Source organism: Pipistrellus kuhlii, unplaced genomic scaffold (assembly GCF_014108245.1).
Source record: "Pipistrellus kuhlii isolate mPipKuh1 unplaced genomic scaffold, mPipKuh1.p scaffold_m20_p_47, whole genome shotgun sequence".
NCBI lineage: Eukaryota > Metazoa > Chordata > Mammalia > Chiroptera > Vespertilionidae > Pipistrellus > Pipistrellus kuhlii.
The window spans coordinates 2,282,148-2,302,414 of record NW_023425548.1 but is presented as its reverse complement, the minus strand read 5'-3'; the positions used below and the strand labels follow the sequence as shown (position 1 = coordinate 2,302,414).

The window sequence follows — 20,267 nt, the reverse complement described above, 5'->3', positions numbered from 1 at the left end:
CTGGATTCCTACCCCCTGCATTTATGTATCTCTGATCTGGGGCTTCTCAGTGCCCACTCCCTGCAGGTTTGTTTCTCTGATCCAGCCCCCATGGCAACCCCAATGTGGCCATGGCGGGGCTTGGGGCTGCTGGGTGCCCACCACCTGTGGGTTTGTGTATCTGATCAAGGGGTTGCTGGGTGTCCCCCCACTGCGGGTTTGTGTCTTTCATCCAACCACTGGCCGCTATGGGCCTCGCCATCTTGGTTGGGGTTAATTTGAATATACGCTCTGATTAGCTGGTGGGCATGGCTTGTGGGTGTGGCTTGGAGCAGGAGTGGTGATTAATTTGCATATTACTCTTTTATTAGGTAGGATTAGTAGCATTTCCCAAAATAAAAGAAATTCTACTTTTGCACAAAAGTGAGATAATACAAAAGTTTTATTATATCAATAGTAACAAAAAGCAAACAATTGAAGTGGGAAGGGGTAGCAGTGTGGGGCTGACCCACCTAGCAGTAAGTAATCAAGGTATGGGGTGATGGAGGTGCGGTGGCAACAGTTAATTTCATAGAAAGAGGAGAGAACTAGTTATTCAGAAAAATGGTTATCTTGAGGTTTCTCAAAGACTTAATACAGAAACTTCTGAATATACTGAACATTCTTCTCTTAGCTGTTGAATCTCTGTTTCTTACTATTTCTGGCATTTCACTTAGTTCAGTTCTGAGAAATCTGTTTTTCAGACAACTCTTCTTTCTTGAGTGGGCAGATGATGAGGAACTATTTCAGTCCTTCCAAAAGAATGTAATTCATCAAATATATGTTCATTTAGAAAGAATTCTATAAGCATCTCCAGCTATTGATTACCTAATAGAAGTTACTGATTTCTTTAACCGCATGGGGGAAAAGATAATTGTCATCCTAAAGGCAAAAAAGTGGAGTAGATACCATAGGCAGAGATTATGTGCCACTCTAGAAAGAATCTAGAGAATCATTGTCTTTTTTGTCTCCTGCAGTCCCTTTCTCTGTTTCCAAGCAAGCTCAGAAGATAGGGAACATCCATACTTTCTACTTTGGAGTTTTACAAATTGAGAATGTGTCTCATCCTTGTTAAATGAATCAAACAAATATCTAGTGATTGCCAATAAGAAATTTTACTAAACACCTCTATCCTGAGAGCCTGAGAAACAGAAACAGAGAATTCTGACTTTGGGGAATGAGTTATAGGGGAAGGAACACTTGAAAATATGCAGGAAACAGATTTTCCAAAAGTTTAATCATCATCGAATAGAAATGAGAAAATAGAGAAAGCGTTTTTCAATACCCTCAAGATAATGTCAATTATATTAGTATCTTTGTTACTCTCAAATTCACATTTAGCATTATGCTGCTTGGAGGAATAGTAATTTTCTCTTTCTATGAATTTCCTCTCCATTTCTGCCTTTGTCTTTTCTTACTCCAGTTTATCCTCTAGCTTTCTGATTTTGTCTTCATATTCCTCTCTTAACTGCCTTTTCGCTATTTCCAACTCAGCTCTGTATTTTTGTTGTATAATTTGAATCTGTTTCTGAATCTCCACCTCAGCCCTTTCGTATTTCCTATTAGTGTAGAATCCTCCCTGGTTCTCCATCACTATATGCTGGACCAGGTCCAGCAGCTGTGTCCTCTGAGCCTCCTGTTCATCCCCTGTTGCCTTATTGTTAAACTCACAGTGATGATCCTTGAACAGCTCTATCAGATCTTGAATGACTTTTGGTGCTTCCTTTAAGTAATCATGGAACTCCATGCCTTCCAAGTCATCTTTCGGGTGAATAAGAGAATCATGTATCTCCTAGCTTTGGATCCAAACATTGATAGCATCTTCTCCACAACTTTTGTTCTTCCTTTGTGTACCGGGCCAGCGGGACCACCAGGATCACAGCTTGAGGCCCGGGAGAGGTCAGGAGGATGCAATTAGCAATCTCTCTTTGCGTGTGAACATCTGTTTCCTCAGTGTCAAAAATACCAGGTGTGTCCACTTTCTCTCCCATTCCATGTGCTGCTGTCTTTCTTACAGAACTTGGTGATGGATTTTGATGCAATGCTTGACTGAAATGCTTTCTTTCCAAGGATGCTGTTCCCAGTGGCACTTTTTCCTGCTCCAGTCTTACCAACTAAGACCAGTCGCAGTTGTGAATCTCTGGGGTCTTGGTTTCCAAACCCTGGGACATCAGGAAACAAAACCACAGATTTAAAATTGAATTCCATCTTCCTCCATGGAAAGGCCCTGCCCAGTGATTTTTCTCTGTTGCAGACCAGTGTCCTTTCAGGGAGCCCACTCTGCATTCACAGGAGGTCTGTGGAAGCCCTACGCCTCACCTCCCTCCTGAAATACTTGGGGAATGCCAGCAACTTCTTAGGAGTACCTTCACCTGCTCTCTCTGACCTTTGGAAGCTAAGTGCCCATGGAAGAAGGTGAACAATTATGCAAGAGAGAACTCTGAGCCATTGCTGGCAGGTGTTCCTCATAAGCTAATGTAGGAAGTAACACAAAATCTTACTTTGGAACATCATAGTGGAAGATCCCCTTCCTTCAATTTATATCCAAAATGGAAGTTTTGTTCTTTCCATTAAGAAGGCAGGTACTTGGGGAAGTCATGCCATCCCATCTTAAAAGGGGTGTAAAGGGCACATGGCAGAAAGGCCAAGTGTTCCCTCATATTTCACATATACATCCATTTTCTCAGGGATTCTGAACCATGGAAGAACAAAATTCCATATTTTTAATTTATGACCTAAAAGTAGAAATCTAATGAAGTTTTTCTACCTTAAATTAATATTTAGAAGACTTCTATCCAGAAAGTAGTTACAGTTCTCTGGAGTTACTCTAAAATCCCTTGATACATAAATAATAGTAATAACAGAGTAGCATTAGTAGAGTTATACTTCTTTAGTTTCACTTGGTTAGACATGTCTACTTCCTAAGACACTTGGAAGTTAAAAATAGAACAGTGTAGCCTACCATCTGAGTTATATTTTAAAGATCACTGTGTCTAAGTTAAACAACAAATCATCTATATAGCTCTTTCCAATCAGTAATCCTCTGCTTATCTCTTTGATGTTTCTATAGAGATGAAGACTTCAGGATTTGTTGAGCACAGACCAGGACCATAGAAGTCAACTGACAAGCACATCTGAGAGCCTGTTTCTCCCTGAAAGAAGACCCTGTTAGCACAACCCTTGATCAAGACTGACTCTTGCAGGAGGAAACCTGTATTATAATGAATTGTCTGTGCTTTGAGTTGATGCATACATCAGCAAACTGACAATATTGCTAACATGATTATAAACTCCATTTTATTTTTCAGAGATATCATCACCATTCACCCAGTTCCTCAGACAAAGCTGGGAATCTCCCTGGATTCTTCTCTTTCCCTTACCTTTCAGATCTGACCCATCAGCAAGTTCACAAATCTGACCCCTTCTCTCCATTTTGAAGACCATCATACTAGCCTAAGCTATCATCACCATTCATAACTCAGCAGTCCCCTAAGTGGTCTCTTTAGTTCTGTTGTGCCCCATTTTTCTATTCTGTACATTGGAATTGTTTTTTAAAATTTTCAATCAAACAGAATAGAAATTTTACAGAACCCCCCACTGTGGCTTTCAAAAAATCGGTAGTTATTCCCTATCTTCCACACATTTATGGTGAAGTTGTTATTAATCCAAGAAAGGCAGAGTATCCCATATTTGATCACCAGAATTCTGAGATGGGAAAAGTAAATTTCTATAAGTAGAGAGCAATGGCTACAAGATGGCTAAGATGAAGAGAAAATGTGGGTGGGATTTCAGATTGTTATTTAGTTAGCACCACAGTGGGAGACTCCAACGAAAGGGCATTAGTTGGTCATCCAGAGACACGGAGGAAAATCATGGAAGCCCCTTGACTTTGGAAAGAAAAGTCACTAAAGGCTAACTCCAACACTGCAACCATTTGCCAATGCTGATAGCACATGGCAGTCTGTATGATGGACTGCAGAAATGGCCATGAATGAATCCCAGGCCTGTACTGATGTCTCTTTAGCATGTAGATCAGGAACTCCTCCCACAAGGTGCTGAGCCTGTTTCTCCACCCCTTGCATCTGGGTGGGCCCTGTGAATTGCTCTGGACAATAGGGCAGTAGAAGCATGATGCAAGTAGACTCCAAAGGTGCTGATGCTCTGGGGCTTGATGCCTCTTGGTCTTCAGAACCCTGCAACCGATTGATGATAAAGGACACAAGACCCTGTCATTCCTATCACCCTAACCTGCCAAAGAGCCTTCTAACCATGAGACATGGCCATGGAACTATCCATTCAAAAGTATCCAGTTGCTAGATCTTGATAGTGTTACCGGTATGCTAAGCGACAGAAGTCAGGTGAACTAAGGACAAGAACTATATGATTTCACTTATATATGGGATATAAAATAGAAAGCAACAAGGGAACAAATAAGACAAATAAACAAACAAACTCATAGGCACAGGCAGCAATATGAGAGTTACCAAGAGGGGAGTGAGGAGTGGGAACAGGTTGAAGCAGGTAAAGGGGGTGAAATATATGGTGATGTAAGGAGACAATGCAACACACAGATGAAATGTTATAGAATTATACACCTGAAACTTATATAATGTTATTAATCAATGTCACCACCCCAATTAATTTAATCTGGAAAATAAAGGTTATCCAGTTGTGAACTGAACCACCAGCTTAGCACTGGGGCATGAGCAAGTTTGGCTGAGAGGAGCCCAGTTGGCTCAGACCCAGAAACTTCCCATCTGTCTACCAAATTGTTTGCCAAGGAAAAGGTGGAGGTTTTAGGCTACCAAATTGTGTTGTGGTGTGGTATCAAACCAGCAAAAGTTCAACTGATATAGTTGATTTCTGTAGATAAGGAAGTGAAAGGAGGGTTGTGTGAGAAACTAAGTGAGCCAGTCTGTTGAATTTGTTGGTTTCTACTTCCAAATGGCTTCTACATCCAAAACTTGCTTCCAGGAGCAAGGAAATTTGGAGCTGAATTAATCAATTCCTCTCACATCCCTCCTTCACAGTCTTCTCTCAGGCTGAAGTGAGTGGCAGAGAAACAACAAGAGAGACTACAACTGGCCCTTCTGGTGTGTCTACGTTGTTCAAAGTAGAAAATAAGAAACCTCATTAGCCTCGGATCAATCAGGACACCTTAAGTTCTATTTCTCTTAGAGGTTATGCTGTGTCATGAAGAGACAGTGCAGAGGTTCATGAGATAAGCTGAGTTAAGTAAGAGAAAATAAGAAATGGGGTTGGAAATATTTTGTTGTTGCTCTGATGAAGACTGGCAGAGAGCACAGGAGAACCCACTGCCAGGTTCACTTTGCCCTACCTGGCCTGGGGAACCCAAGCACCTGCTCACCATGGCTGGTCCTGGGTTCACTGAAGTTGTAAGGAGTAATGTCCATCGTAGTTTGAATTTCTGTAGATAAGAAACAACTCATTTTAGGGAAATGGATAGTAACTGAAAACCAAAACCTCATGCAGCCAACAGTTTTTTATTTCATTTTCCATAAACTTGCCACTTTTTATCACCTTCCCTATTTCCCAACACTTCTACTCACGTCCCCACTGTCAGTTTCATTTTTACTGTTGCTTCTTCTCTACAGGAACATATTTCAAGTGCTTCCTCAGCTCTGGTTCTGGGAGCCTTTCCCCATCCACTCAGTAAATTATTGCTTTGAATGCCATTTGTATGTCCTCTTAGCCTAGACCCTCTTCAGAATTTTGAACTTTTATATTCCATTCTGCTTCCCTATTGGACAAGTTCATGGGCATTTCAAACAGAACTCGACAAAAATGGAGCCTTTGACCATCTCCCAACCCTAAACCCAGACCATGTAAATGATTCTGCATCCATTTTGGTAGATCCATTCTCACTATAAATCAATGGAGGAATATATTCGGGTGAAGATTAACAAAAAAAACACTACAACATAAACAAGTTCATAGATCCAGATAATGTACTGGTGGTTGCCAGAGGCAAGGGTGAGAGAAATGGTTGAAAGCAATCAAAAAGTAAAAATTAAAATAAAATAAAATCTACACTAATAAAAGAGAAACATGCAAATTAACCATCACTCTGCTATGCCCACCAGCCAATCAGGAGGGATATGCAAATTAGAAGAAGAAATATGGCAGCCATCCAGATGCTCTAGGCAAGGAGTGGTCAGGCCGGGCAAAACACCTACTATGAGAGGAAAGATGGAGGGTGAAGGGAACTTCAGGAGTGGCACTCTGGCCACAGCAGAGAGGAAGATGGCAGACTCCAGAGTCTGCAGCAAAGATGAAGATGGCAGATTCTAGTTTGAGTCTACAGCAAAGACTAAGACAACAAACAGACTGAAGCCTGAATCTGCAGAGAAAATGGCAGACTCCAGCTGGAGTCTGCAGCAAAGACGAAGAAGGCAGACTCTGGCCAGGTGCCAGAGGTAAACCGGTGCTAGAAGCCAAGGGAAGGAAGGCCTATTGCACAAATCTCTTTGTGCAATGGGCCTCTAGTATAAAATGAATATACATGTCAAAATATATACACACAAGTGGCCCAGTGCACAAAATTCATGCATGGGGGAGTTGGGGCAGGGTGTTTCCCACAGCCTGGCCTGCACCCTCTCCAATCTAGGACCCCTCTGGAGATGTCAGATTGCCAGTTTAGGCCATATCCATGTGATTTGGAATAGGGCCTAAACTGGCACTCAAACATCCCTCTCACAATCTGATACCACTGGCTCCTAACTGCTCACCTGTCTACCTGCCTAATCACCACTAAGCACTCTGCCTGCCATCCTGCTCACCCCCAACTGCCCTCCACCAGCCTGATTGCCCCCAAGTGTTCTTCCCACCAGCCTGCTCAGCAACAATTGCCCTCCCCCCTACTGCCCGGCTTGCCCCAAACTGCCCCCCACTGCCAGCCTGCACACCCCCAACTGTCCCCGCTGTCTGCCTGATCACCCACAACTGCCCACTCCTCCATGGACTGACCACCCCTAACTGCCTCTGCCTTGGCCCTACCACCAGTAGAAGTGTTGGGAAATAGGGAAGATGAAATCAAGAAGGACATCTGCAAGGTTTCCCAGTCCAATTAGCATATTACCCTTTTATCAGTATAGATATGAAAGTTAGTATGTAAGAAATATGTTCACAACATTGATTATTGAATCTACTAAAAAACAAGTAATGAATTTCATTCTATAAAAATTAAAATTTAACAAAACTGGGAAATTGGAACCATTTAGGTACAATTGGATATAACTAGGATATTCAGTTATGGTAGATTGATTATAAAATGGAAAATCTGAAGGCAACTGTTAACTTTGTGTTGTTGGCTTTTTTTAAAATATATTTTCATTTATTTTTTACAGAGAGGAAGAGAAAGAGATAGAGAGTTAGAGACATCGATGAGAGAGAATCTTGATCAGCTGCCTCTTGCACACCCTCCACTGGGGATGTGCTCGCAACCAAGTTACATGCCCTGTACCTTTCAGTCCGCAGGCCGATGCTCCATTCATTGAGCCAAACCAGTCTCTGCAGCAACTGTTAACTTTGTAAAACAAATTCTATTTGCTTTGTGAAGTCTGATTATGATCATATTTTTAAATGGCTTCAAATATTTACTGGTAAAGTGAAACAATGATATTTGCTTCAAAATAATGTGGTGTGGCAGGGGAGTGGTGATTTTATAGAATCTATACACTATATTATAAATGAAACAAGATTGGCATCACTTAATAATTTTGGAAGCTTGGTCTAGGTACATGAAAGTTCCTTGTAATGTCCAGTTATCTTTGAATAAATTAACATTTTTCAACAGTAAAATTTGATATGTGTGTGATATAACAATACTGACATTTTAAAATAAGCACTCTGATAATTTTTTTGTACATTATCTCACCTACTCCCCTATAATAGCCTGCAAAAAGCTAATTTTATTATTCTAACTTTTTAAATAAAGACATTGATGAGGTTTGAAAATGTTGGAACACTTTCCCAAAGTCACAGTGCTAACAGGTATTGGGCAGAGCAGGTATCAAATTCAAAGTCTGTCTGACTACCACCTTCCCTCCTAACCACTGCACACATGGCCTCCTTCAGTGTCTTCTCAGAATTCTAAAATTACATCGAATCAGAGCTAGATCAAGAGAGGGCAGGGAGGAGAGTCCACACTCTTTCCAGAACAGAACCTTTTCAGGAAACCTGCAACTAGGGCCAATGAGTGGAGGGTTTCATATACATTGTTCTTGCAGAATAGCCAACCCTTTATCAATGACACCCCCTCCTCATCTCACATGTCACACTACTCGGATTAGAGTTTCTCTCTGCTGAATGATGGAAAGGATTGAGCAACTGCAGTCCAGATTTCCTCTGCCCTTAGTGGCATGGGCAACCTCTAGAGTCACCACACTCTCCAGGATCCTGCTTCTTTTTCAGTAAAAAAGAGGAAGTTAGACAGGTCAGTCTTTATATCGCCTTCAAGCTCTAAAGACCTGCCTTGGGGACACTCATTTCCTATCCAGGGAAAAGGAAAGCTTGTCAGGCAGCCCTCAGTGTTTTTCAGAGCAGCAAATGCATGAAGGTGCACCAGTCAGCACAAATGTGTCCTGTTCAATATGATACATGTAACATCTATAATAATACTAATTAAACCAGAAGTCCTTCCTAACCATGCCAAAGCCCAAGGGAAGACAGCCCTAGTCCCAGATGCCTTCAGGCAGCCAGAGGAGGGAAGCCAGGGTCCCAGGTGCTGGAGGGAAGCTGGTGCTGGCAGCCCGGGGAAGGAAGGCCTACTCTTGCAGGAATTTTCATGCACAAGACCTCTAGTTGTACTAATAAAGCTCCTGACCCCCTCCCTACCTTCCTTCACTACCCTCTGACAGCACCCCCCTGCTGTACTTCTGGCACATAACCTGATCCTTCCTCTGACTAGAACGCACACCATGTACACTTCATTGACCTACTGCCCAAACAACTCTAGTGCTGAGAAGCAGTGAGTCTGCTTCTCAGCCACACTCACCTTCTTTTCAACCAGTTGATGAGTTCTCAAATTTTCTCCAAAGACACTCTGCAAGCTGGTGCTTTTGTTTTAATTGTGAAGAAAATTGTTCACACCCTCTGAAACTGCAGAGGCAGAAAGCATAGATTCGGTGGAGCCAGTGGAGGAACTGTTTGCTTTTAAAGAGACAGTAATATTTCCCCTAACTTGGTGGGTGCTTTCATTTAGCCAAGTGGAAATGTTTTCCTCCATGTGCTTGCTCTTGTACCAAAATTACCAAAGCTATATTTGGTATTTTGGGTTATAGTAGTGGATCCAAAGACCCTTATTAAATGATATAAATATTGCCCCCCAAAGCCAGGCACAGTGTCTGACACCTTCCCTGGTGCAGTGAAAGACTGTGGGGTCATTCTGGAGGAAGAAAGTTGGGCGTGGGACTTGGTGTATCCTGGGGTCTTGCTAATGATGGCACAATATGGGTTTTGAGTCTGTTCTCTCAGGAAGGTCTCAAGTTTCCCATTTAGAAATTATCAAATCTCAGGTACAAAGTCAAAGGGGCATAAACCATTGAGAGCCAAGTGGAAAAGAGGAATGAGAGGCCTGGGAAAAGTCTTCCAATGATCACAATTTCTCTGCTATTTTTTTTAATACGGTTCTTGTATGGTTGAAAGTATACATTACATGACATATAAAGATGTACCCAAGGAGTAGATGCAACCTTCCCTCCGACCCTTCCTATCTTCTCCCTCTTCAGGCCCAGACAGAGGTACCTTATCCTAGATTTACCAGCGAATGGATCCCAAAGGATCTAAAAATTGTTTTCAGGTGAGAGGCAGGCTGTTGAATCTCTCATGGTTGACAAGATGTTCTAGTTGTCTGTTGCAGCACCACAAATAGATTAAATTTTGATTACACATTTTCCTTCACTAGATTGAGAAAGTGGTTAATCAATGCTTAAACTTGAGGGTAGGTACTAAAAGAGCCAAATGTGACAGAAATGACAATAGGGTTGCTACCCATGGAGGGAAGCAGATAGATTTGGAAATGATGGTGTAAGTGGCCATATTATTGGACCAATTATTGGTATTGATGACTTCGGTAACATTGAAGGAACCCAATTAATAGTTTTTCTATTTACAATAAAGACACAGATCAGGGCCAGCTATGTAATTCATAAGGTCTGGCACAAAAGGAAAATACCAAGCCCATTGTTTTAAATCATGATTAAAAATTATACACTCTAAGCACAGGTTCTTGAGCAACCCTACAAGTCACACATACAGGAAGCCCACCTTCACAGGCTGCATATATATGAGTCCAGAGCAGAGCCAGAACTGCATCTCCTGCTCAAAATATCTCCTCCACTGCCCCACTTTCACTTCATTCTCCATATTCCCTGAATGAAACTTGTCCTGCCAGAAGCTGCCTTTTATGATTTCTTGGACAATTCATTGCTTCTCCAGGCACACTCAGAGGTTCCCAAAAGGAAAGAGGGACGTGGTTGAAATAGAATCCATTGATGCTGTAGGGAATAGAATGCAGTCTTGAATGGTCATAGTCCTGAGGTCCTTGGCCATAGAGGGACATCTGGAACACAGCTCCAACCCCTGTATCCTCTCTTAGAACTGACCTCCCTCTAGGAGACTTTTGATAGAAGGAATTCTGCCTCATGTCTCTACTGTGTTGTTCAGTTGGCCATGCTTCTCATCCTTATGAGTTTCTTTTCACATCCAGCTCTGCTGTGAGCCTCCTGTCTCTCTGCTGCTGGTCCCCACCTGCAACTTCATGAAGGTGCTCTCCCCTCTCCCAGGATGCTGATCCTTCCACATAGTCAGAAGGAAAGAGATGAATGTATCGAAAGACATGGCTTCCTATTTTACATTTTCCTATTATTCCTTTCCCCCTTTGTGCTTTACATCATGAACATACACGTCAATGTGCAAATATATATATTTAAGATTTGGGTTATAAAATACATTTCTTCAACTTCTATCAGTGTCTGCCTTGTGCAGTTCAAGGCTTTTTCTTCTGCTCAAAATTATTACAATTTTGCAAAAATAATAACAGGAGGAAAAAGGAATGGTTTCTTGAACTATCCTGACACTTCCATAATAAACAATTAACTTGGTATATCAGTTGCCTATTGCTGCCATAACAAATTACCAAAAAATTATTTTTCTGAGACAATGCAAATTAATTTTCTTAGTGTTATAGAAGACAGGAACCTAAAATAAGTCTTATTCAGATAAAAATGAATGTATTTTGTGCCTGAGGGTATCTCCCAGAGAGAATCTATCCCCTGCTTCTTCAAGCTTCTAGAAACTTCCAGAATCCCTTGTTTTGTGTTCACATCACTCCAATCTCTGCTGCCATCATCACATTGCCTTTTTCCTCCTTTGATCTTGCCTCCCTCTTCTGCGGGTCTTTGTGATTACATGTAGGACCCACTCAGATAATCCAAGACAATCTCCCATCTAAAAATCATTAATTTCAAAGAGAGGATCCAATATGGCTGCACACGTAAACACCTAACTGCAGCCACACCCAACAATTTCAATAAAATACAACTAAAATACAAAATGGATATTACCCAGAACTACAGAAAAGTTGACTGACTGGAAATTCTACAACGAGAAGGAAAGAGAAAACCAGAAGGAAAAGCAGAGGAGCTGGAAAAGCCTAAGATACGGAGACACGCGGCGTGCACAGAGAGGATGGAGCCAGAGAGGAGGGGGAGGCTGAGTGCCTGGCTGGCATTCCCTAGTGGGAAGGAGATAAAAGCTCCGGACTGTGCTGAATTCCAGATCCAACAGCACTGAACCTCAGTTCTGGGCCAGACTCTGGGGACCCAGGCTCAAACAGAGGGAGCCTGGGCTGTAAGGCGGAAACCGAGGGGAGTGGCGAAAGGAGGTCCTTGTGGTGCACACATTTTGTGCAGGAACAGAAGGTTGACTGTGCCATGGGATTGCCCTAGAGGGAAGGAGACAAACACTCCAGACTGCTCTGAACGCCACCCCCAACTCCACTTCCAAATGAACTGAACCCCAGTTCCGGGTTCATTGGTGGAGACCCTAGACTGTTTGGTAGCTGGAGAAACTCCAAGGCACTTTCTCTCAGAGGTGCTTGTAGTGAGTACTGAAGGACCCTGAGAAACACTGAGACTCAGGAGCCTCATAGGGCATGGCTGATGGAAGCCAAGGCTTTAGGCTCCACCCTGATACTTTGCCCTATCCAAGCTGAACACAGAGACTTTTAAGGGTACCAACTCAGGGAAGCTGTGAAAATGCCGAGACAAGGAAACAGATCACAAATGAAAGAAATGGAGGGCAGGAATTTAGAGCTCGAGTAGCTGAAGGCACAGACTCAATAATATGACTGGGTCAATTATCAAGTCAATCCCTAAAACTTGCCTGTACATCTGATAAATCTAGTAAGCTTCTAAAGGTACTAATACAAAAATGTGACCAGCCGGAAAAATAAAAGAATGGCAGGCCCGGAGCATCCAGGCTTGGAGCAGCAGCCAGGCTTGGAGTAGCCAGGCCCAGAGTAGCCAGGCCCGAAGCATTAGCCAGGCCCGAAGCAGCCAGGCCTGGAGCAGTAGCATCCAGGCATAGAGCAGCCAGGCGCAGAGCAGCCAGGCCCAAAGCAGTAGCCAGGCCTGAAGCAGCAGCCAAGCCCGGAGCATTCAGGCCTGTAGCAGCAGCAGCAGCCAGGCCTGAAACAGCCAGGCCTGGAGCAACCAGGCCCAGAGCAGCAGCAGCCAGGCCCAGAGCAGCCACACCCGGAGCATCCAGGCCTGGAGCAGCAGCCAGGCCCTGAGCAGCCAGGCCCAGAGTGTTGTGGGGTCGAACCCTAGGTTCAAAATGAAAGGAAAGAAGGAGCAATGCAGCCAATTTGGGTACCAGAGTGTTATGTCCGTCATCACAATAGACTCAGAGAAGCTTCTGTGTGCCTTCACCCAAAAGGACTGAGAGTTGCCCAGATGACAGCAAAATGGGAGAAGAAAACTGAAAGCTACACAAGGGACTGAGGGGCCAACATGGAGTCATCGGAAGAAATTAAAGACTGAAGTGGAAGCTACTTCTTTAATCATGCTTCTGCTCATGCTAGCATCTGATACCTTCCAGTCTTCTGCAAAGTCTTATGCATCAAGTCCAAGAACTCTGAGTAAATCCACACCAACAACAAAAGAGACTCATTTAGTAGCTAAAAATGTTAATATGTCCATAATTCTGATTTCTCATATTGTTGTTTTGCATTGGCATTGTTGTTATTATTTAATAGCCAGAGTTTTGCTCTTGACATTCAAGTTTTGAAAACAACATGTACTGGTTTGGCTCAGTGGATAGAGCATCGACCTGTGGACTGAAAGGTCCCGGGTTCGATTCCGGGCAAGGGCATGTACCTTGGTTGCTGGCACATCCCCAGTGGAAGGTGTGCAAGAGGCAGCTGATCGATGATTCTCTCTCATCGATGTTTCTAACTCTCTATCCCTCTCTCTTCCTCTCTGTGAAAAATCAATAAAATATATTAAAAAAAAAAAAAAAAAAAGATAAAGGAGTTCATCACCGTCAAACCAGAATTATATGAATTGCTGAAGGGGGTTCTTTAGGAAGAGGAAGAAAATAAAGATAAAAATTATGAACAACAAATACGTAACTATCAACAAGTGAATCTAAGAACCAAGAGAATTAAAAAAATCTGATGAACAATATTAACTGTTGAATATAATAGAATCAGAGGTATGGAAGGGGAGTGACCTGACGATTATCAGGAAAAAAGGGAGTGGGTGGTGCGGGAAGAGACTGGACATAAACCTTGCACCTATGGATGAAGACAATGGGAGGTGAGGAAAGGGCAGAGGGTGGGGTGGGAACCTGCTTTGGAGGGGGGAAAAATGAGGAACATTTGTAATAATATGAACAATAAAGATTTATTAAAATTTAAAAAATAAAATTAAAAAAAATCAACCATAATGTTACAAATTTAAAAGGATCCCTTTGTGGTAGTGAAAACACAATACAGTTTATAGATGATGTGTTGTAGAATTGTGCTCCTGAAGCTTGTATAATTCAATAAAAAGGAAAGAAAAAAAATAAAAATCATTAACTTCATCACTTCTGCAATAAGGTAACATTTATATGTTCTGGATTAGGACATGGTTATCCTGGGTTTAGGGAGGGTGTAATTTTTCAGCCTACCACAGGTGGATAAGTTAACCTCTCTGTAACTCCGTTTAGTGACCTTTAAAATGGAGTATTGACTTCATTGGATCAGTGTATAAACCAGGAAGTGGGATTCTGCTGTAAAAGAAATGCTTAATAAGGACACATATGTAACACCTTATTCAATAAAGAAATTTAAAAGTGCTTAAAATATGATTGTCGTTGGGGAATTAGGAAAGGCACAGATACTGGGAGCATTCTGGGGCACTTGATAGGAAATGCCTATATATCCTTGCTGAGTCTGTTGCTGGGAATTTGATATTAAAGGTGAGATCTTATTTCAAATTGAGGACCATGGTGTTGCACAAGGGAAGAAAGGTGATACTTGTTACAAAGTGGGAGAGAAGTCGCTGAGTTATGTTCTCCTACTGGATGCCAAGAAGAGCTTGAAAGCAATATGCTTGAGTTTCCAAAGACAGTTTGGAGGGTACAGCCTGGGTTCTCCTGGTAAAATGCAACAGCCAAGAAATGAGAACAATGAATCCATAAGCCTAGGACCTCCAACAATTGCAAGCAGCCACAAGGAGCTGGGAAACAGCACAGATCCTCTCCAGCACCTTGAGAGAGACCATGGCTCTGCTAACCTTTTGATGCTGGATGCCTAGAACTATGGGACCATAAGTTTCTGTGGCTTTAAGCTACACAGTTAGGGGTTCTGTGCTACATCAACCCTAGGAATCTCACACAACACCCTTCTCCTTCCCTCTTCATGTTTCATAAGCTCAGCATCCCAGAGGTTTCCCCTTCTGCATGAGCTGTGTTTACTACAGTAGTCCTTCCCACCCCCACCCACACATCTGGCCCAGGTGGGCCACAGAGGCTGCTAATAAGAGAAGTGCTGGCTTTCTCAGAAATGCCTATAAATTCTGCCTGACCCTGTCTCTCAGCAACGCCTCACTGTTCAGGGCTCCCAGGCTCTATAATCACACACCCCCATTCTCCTTACTTTTACAGTGTCTGAACTCAGCCCCTTACTGAAGAATTTAGTAAATATGCAGCACCAAAACAAACCCCACATTCTTTCTTTTTGAGAGAGAAAGTGCTAATGAAGGGCTCCTGGACTCTCAAGGGAGTGGGCAGACTACCAAGCTGGTGTGAACACAGCAGGTTCTGAGACCACCTCTGCCTGAGAGCATGCTCCAGGCCCACTGGCAAGACTGACCTCACACTCCCAGCAGAAGAACAAAGTCACACAAAAGAATAAGTAGTTTCACAAAAAGTCAGAGACAAAGATAACAATACGGTGGTTACTAGCAGAATGGAGGATGGAGATTTATAAAGGATAAATGGAGTCAAATATATGAAGATGAAAGAGACCAGAATTTTGGTGGTGGGTACACCATGTAATATACAAATAATGTACCATAAGATTTCACACTAGAAATACACATATTATTAATAACCAATGTCACCCCTGTAAATTTAAATTTTAAAAATTATAAATAGTTTCATCTAAAAAACACAGTAGGGCCTCATTCTTTGCAAAGTAAAACAAAAAGAATGTCCATGCATTTAAATACACAGGAGCCACCTTGCTCGGCTGGCAGCACACAATGCTAACATGTCTGACAGTGTGAACCCTTCTGTTAACCTCAGTGACACTGGTTTTGATCCATGAGCTACAGAGCAGATTGTCACATTAGCACATCAGCACTACTGTCTGCCATAAACACATGAAATGCAGTCAGGAAAGCTGTATTGTTCTGGTTCTGCCAGTAGCAGCATCTATGGTTTTGGACAAAATGATAACCTCTCTGAGGTCAGAAATCTCTACAGAGAAGATAGATTAAGTGTCACATCATCTAAGTCTGATGCCTCAAAGGAATTACATTATACACCAATTTCTGGGCCTTGCCCCATGAGAACACGTCCTTATACTCTCCTACTGGTTGAATCCTGAGCCCTTCTTACCCATACTTTCTCTCAGTGTGGCTGCTTACCCACACTTCCTCTCAGATGTTGTTTGTGCCAATGAACAGGGGTCCTCATGGAAGAGCACATAGAGGGACCAGTCCTAGGACTATTGGCTTGAGGGTCTGTGTGAAGGAGCGATATCACTGCGGGCCTCGACTCCCATGCTTTGAGTGCCTGGGGTCATCAGAGTCATGTGTAGTTAGAGACAGTGACAGATCCCAGGCCCGTTACCATGTGGCACCAACAGACAAGAAGGCAGGAAGCAGGGAAGCAAGTGTGCTTCTCCCACAGTTCTCTGCCACTCTCAGCACACTCTCCACTCCCTTCATTACTCATCTGCCAAGACTTTTTAGTCACTTTACTTCATTAACCTTTGTTTGCTTGGACAAACCTGAATTCTTAGCCCTTCCATGACCCTAGGGGCAGAAGAATAGAAGAGAAATAATTCAGAGTCTGCTGGATCCATCTGTTACCATTCAGTCATTTGCCTCCTTTCTGGGATTTTCATTTTGGTTTGCACAATTTTTCTGCTGTTATCTGCATTTATTCCTTTTGGGTTTAATTTGACTTTTATTTATTTATTTATTTATTTATTTATTTATTTTTGCTTCACTTTAGTTTTACCATAAACATATGTCCTTAGGTGCTTTATTAGTACTGATAAAAATTGTAAGTACCTCTTTACCAAGCGACAAAGGTGCAATTTTAATGTTTATCCAAGTGTATCACAGCACAAAATTTGTTATTGTCTCTCATAATCCACTCTATTTCCAAGAGATGAGCTACAGGATGATCTATTGTAAACTCATTTGTGCACAGGACAGCACGCATCCTGCCTTCACCGCAGCACTTTCCAGCCCTCACTTCCTCCTTGTCTGTTTCATTCATCACTTCATGTTTTGGTCCCAGCACAGGCTAGAAAGGCTAGGTTACAGGGCCCACGTTCCCTTATCTGTACGTGCTGAAGTGTTCAGAGGGGTGAGAGGAGAAGGCTGGGCCAAGAAAAAACTTCACCATAAAGATCACCCTGAACTCTATTCAGGATCACTTTGGACCCCTCCTAGGCTGGTGCTGGCCTGAGGATGAAATGGAGGAGTTGTCCTGTGAGTCTCCAAACCCTCACCTGTTCCTCCTCCAGAGCAGGCACAACACTTAGCACTTTGACTCTGTCCTGAGCCAAACAAAATAAATTCTACTCTGAATTGAACCAGTGCTCATGAATCTTTCAAATTCTAACAATTATATTCTCCAAGCTTAACCGGTGAATAAACAGCTGTTGCAGCCTCATTGTTTTGGAATATTTCTTGAAGAAATATCACTTGAAAGTATCACTTAAAATTAGAATTAGGGGACTCATTTCTGAGCTGTGAAAGACCACAAATAACTATTTGGAAATATAAGGAGACACCAGCATTTCTCCTATCCTCTGCAAGTATAATGCATCTGCATTGATTGGAAAGCCAAGGACCCCAGATAAACAATGCAATCTGGAAGGCAAGGGAGCTGTCATCTAAGCCCCATTTAGCAATAGTTCATTCTACTCCACTGAAGAACAACAAAAATGGAACACTAAATTATACAAATTCCATGCACTCAGCAGGAAGGAAGATGAGGGGAGCTAGCAAAGTAACCAACATTGAATCTAAAACTACTGACAGGGTTTCCATTTTCAGACAGGATTGTGAGGGGCCCTGCAGGTGGAACAACCATATATGGTGAATTTCAACTAAAGTCTCTGAAATTGCCCTAAGGTAATATAGCAAATGAAGAAATGCTCATTTTGTACAATGTACCAAATTTTTGTAATAAGAGTGAGAATCTTAACTACCTTCTTTGCAGGCCTGGTCCCTCCCAACTGCCCTCCCCTGCAAGCCTGGTCCACCCCTCCAACCGCTTTCCCCTACAGGCCTGGTGGGAGAGATATACAGAGATGGCTAGAGTAAGCCCTGAATGACAGTTTTCATCCTCTCCCTGTTCTCCCATTTTTAATACTGAAAATGCCTTCATTTCCTTTGAGAACCAGAAGACTTTGCAGGTGATTCCTGGCAACAGGACCACCTAGGTGTCACTGTCCCAAAGAAGGAGGCTCCCAAGAGGCCATTTTGTAGGAAAATAGTAAAAACAAAAGGAGTTAAGATTTGTCATCAAGGTTAGAAGTGAAAATAGGCTCCAGAAGCCTAATATTCTCTTCTCTGAGGTTATAGCCCCTTAGGGGACAAGTGCTAGTGTCACAGAGAGCTTCTGAGAACATCACTACAGTCCAAAGCTGTGTTTCTCAGTGGAAACTGCCCATCCCTCTGCCTCAGTGGTGAATGTTCCTGTCTCTTTAAGTTGGGCCCTTGGGCCCCCTCTCCCTGAGCTTCCTGCCTCTGAGTTCTGAGAATCAGGACACTTCCCCATGAGCTGGGAGGAAGAGCCTGCTGCACTCACAACCAGAGGACAGAAGTAAGTCAGGGCCTTCTGGGTCAGCCTTGGAGCCTGTCACTGGTTCTGCAGGAAAGCTAAATGCCAGCAGGGGAAGAGAGCAGGCCAGCGAGCAGGATCTTTGAGGACCTGGAAGAATGCAGTGCCTGCAAGAAGCTCACTGAGTGAGCACCTCTATTCTAGTAGATATCAGGAAGGGGCATGTGATCTAGAAAGAGTAACTCCACACTCTCAGGTGTGTAAGGATGCCTGACTTTCACACACAGAAGCTTCAGGAGCAGTGGCAAGCATCTCCTCCAGCCTAGAGGCACAGGCTCTCGCTTGGGCTAAGCCCTCTCCTAACCTACTCCCTAACAAGGAAGGAAGGGGTCTGCTCACTCTCCTGTGAGAATCAAAACAAGCTTTAGAAGGCAGCAAAGATGCCCCATGTGCATATCAAGCAAGGCAAGGGATTTCTGAGGATATATAACTGAATCTAAACTCAGAACACATTAAGTTAAAAAAATCCTTTGTGTATCTGGACTGAATCACCTAATGCACTTCACTCTTCTCCAAGTGTCCAGAAAGCAACTTGCCAGAGACTGCAAAGGTCATGACCATTGTCTTCCATCACTTGCCCTAAAACACTTGCTCCACAACACAAGCTGCTCAGGACTGTGTAGTTGGCTGTGCCCTCTGAACTCCCTCCCCTCCTCTGCATGATGAGGGGCTGGACTAGGAATTCTGATTCAGACACTGAGATCAGGCACTGAGTGCATCACAGTCATTGGCCTGGGTGTGGGGGCGCTCATATTATGAAAGTACAGGTATGTGAAGCAAAATCTTTGAGAAATACACATTTGACAGAATCCCCTAGCTAATTCACAGAGAAAGGAGGTTCAGGAAGCCCTGGATTAGGTGAATAGACTCAGTCCCTTGGAGGTTTAACATATAAGATCTCTGAAAGAAAAGAGCCACATGCTAACCTGACAAGCTCAGGGAAGGCCTGCGTGGCAGTCTTGCAACCCCAGAGACCTAAGATAACCACAAAAGATGGTTTGAAAATTAAATATCTAACAGGGTATAGTAGGTAATCATGTCCTAGATATTTCACCTCTCAAAGATCAACTTTGATCTTTTACTGAGCCTCTCTGATTTCCTGCATCTAAAATAACATATATGTGAGATGTCTGGGTAACTTGTAACTTCTTTTTTACCCGGGACCCCTCAGGGAACAACAAATGGCCTAGAGACATTCCTCATTGTTATTGTTATCAAGTTAATTGTCAACTGTTAATTACGTTATAGTAACCTGTATCCATCTCTGTGAAAGAAGCTCATGTCCATCATTTTACCTTTTACCCTATCCCAGAGATTTCCCCCGCTTAACTTTGTCCCACCTGCCTAATCTATCACCAATGAATTTCATCTAACTCACCAAGTCCCTTTCCTTTGATTGCAATGTGTAAATATAGAAATGTAACCCGCCATTCTCCGGAGCATTATCTCAATCTGTTGAGGTTCTGTTTCCTGGCATGTGTCAACAGTAAGGCTCACATAAACTCACAAAAAAATTCTTTACAGGTTTCAATGTTTTTTTTTCGTTAACACCATTTAAATGACAAAGTGTGCTGGTGTGGGCTTATTTATCTTTATGTTTGGAAGTCTCTGTGCTTCCTGGACTGGTGTATCTATTTATTTCACCAGCTTAG

General features: G+C 42.7%; 1 pseudogene; it reads right to left on the bottom strand.

Moving 5' to 3' along the window:
- Window positions 1-403: 403 nt before the first annotated feature.
- Window positions 404-9,152, bottom strand: LOC118704802 (annotated as a pseudogene).
- Between the last annotated feature and the right edge of the window lie 11,115 nt (window positions 9,153-20,267).